The sequence below is a fragment of the Pinus tabuliformis genome, chromosome 6 (assembly GCF_031772625.1).
Source record: "Pinus tabuliformis cultivar Carrire ecotype Pingquan chromosome 6, CPIR1, whole genome shotgun sequence".
NCBI lineage: Eukaryota > Viridiplantae > Streptophyta > Pinopsida > Pinales > Pinaceae > Pinus > Pinus tabuliformis.
The window spans coordinates 2,008,513,469-2,008,515,569 of NC_142292.1; the positions used below are offsets into that span (position 1 = coordinate 2,008,513,469).

General features: G+C 38.5%; 1 pseudogene; it reads right to left on the reverse strand.

The window, feature by feature from the left end:
- Positions 1-432: 432 nt before the first annotated feature.
- LOC149267311 (putative 3-beta-hydroxysteroid-Delta(8),Delta(7)-isomerase pseudogene) lies at positions 433-1,107 on the reverse strand (annotated as a pseudogene).
- Positions 1,108-2,101: the final 994 nt, after the last annotated feature.

Consider the following 2,101-nt stretch of genomic DNA (forward strand, 5'->3'; position numbering starts at 1 on the left):
ACTGTTAATTTATAGCGCTTTCTCCCACTGTTTGAAGCGGGAATTTTAACCACTAAAATCAGATCTGGAAAATCGGATTTTGGCGCAATCTATCAAATTCGGTTCGAAAGAAACCCAATTTTCTCCTAAACCACTGCAAATTTCAGGAAATTTCTCGAAAGTCACCTAATTACCCCCATTCTGGAGAAAACCCATGTCTCAGTTTTTGTTAATTCATCCAGGTTTGCGCAAAAAATCCATTTTAAAATCACGTGTTGAGACTGGTGCGATTTCGTGAAGCTTGTGGCAACAAAAATCAATTGGCATGGGTGGCCAAAGACTGGAGAGCTAGGGTAATGTCGAAGGAAGGCTAAAATTTCAAAATATAATTAATCACGTAATTATCAATATTCAAACCAGATTAATGCGGCAATAAATTAATAACTGCGATTCTCAAGACGAACTCCCTGGCTCGGGAATCAGCTGTTTTTTTGGTTTTGCCGTCAAGAAAGCGTGACTTATTTTTTCCAGCATCTTACAGCAATATATTGAAGGTATTACCAACCAGGAGCTGTTTGCCAACACAAAGTAAAGCCAATAGTAATATCGACCAGCAGAGAAGTTGTCACCTTCCAAAAATGCTGTAACAAAATATACAATGTCACCATAAAGTTGGCCCAAACAAATTGCCAATTGGAGTGTGTAATTGTATGGCTTCCTTGCTGCTATTGCATACACAGCAAGAAGGCAGGCAAGTCCCTCTATTATAGCAGTGATTCCTTCTACTGTAACTACAGCAGAATCTCTTGCTGCATACCTTGAATCACCCTTGTTGTACCCTTTCCAAACTTCCGCCAGGTAAAAAGGAGATTCGAGCTTGTAAAAGTTTGGAGAGAAAACAAAATACCCTTCGAGAACCAGATGAGTTAATCCAGTAAACGCCCACCAACACATAAGAATTCTATCAATGGATGAGATCTTGGAGCATCTTCCTGAGATGAACCAGATGAGAGTAACAACAAGGACAGAGGCAATCCCATACACACCCACAATCTGGGATGAAGGGAGGAAGAGAGGCACATATCCAGGCAGTTGCAGGTCCTCGGGATAATATGGATGACCAGCCATTTCGCTTTCTCAATGAATCTCCAGCAATGTCTTCATGGATTACAATGATTGGAGGGTATGCAAAACATGGCGATTGCGAAGAAGCCATCGCCCTCTTTCATCTAATGCAGGGCCGAGGGATTCGACCTGATAAATTCATATTTCCCAGTGTTCTTAAAGCCTGTGCTGAACTTGGGTATCTTCAGCAAGTGCCCTCATGAATATGTATGTGAAATGTGGACATTTGGAGAATGCGCGCGAAGTGTTCGACAGAATGTCTCATAGAAATGTGGTCACATGGAGCGCTATGATAGCAGGTTATGTTCAGAATGGGTTTCGGGATAAGGCTATGGAACTCTTTGATAAAATGCGGGTTTTAGGAATCGGATCCAATGAGATTTCATGGAAATTGCAGGATGTGCGCAGAGCGGGGATGGAGAAGAGGCTCTGAAGCTATTTTGTCGAATGCATGAAGAAGGTGGAAAACCCAATTCTGTTACGATCAATCTGAGGGGTCGTCCGAATCATGTGGATCACTGTTATTATTTTTTTATTTTTTTTATTTTTTATTTTTTTTTATTTTTATTTTATTTTATTTTTTTTAATTTTATGTTATTATTTATTAGTAACAGTCTACAAAATGAAATTAATCCTATCTTTAAAAACAAAAATGGTTAGTTTTAAATTTTCTTTTTAACAAATGGACACAAAGATTTGCATATCGAAAAATGTTGGTGATGAAGCACGTTGCAAAAAAAATGAATTTATTCTTGAAATTAGTCATTATCATCCCTATTTTCTGATCCTCAAGATCGTACAAAGACGCGGGAGGAGAGCATACTTATTCTAAGCAAAACTGAAACCTATTTTCTGATCCTCGAGATCGTACAAAGACGCAAGAGGAGAGCATACTTATTCTAGGTAAAAGCAGAACTAAAAATGAAAGCAAAAACTAAAACTGAAAGCCTACCTACCCTATACTAGTTAGAATTTACAATTTAGTTACGTGTAGTTA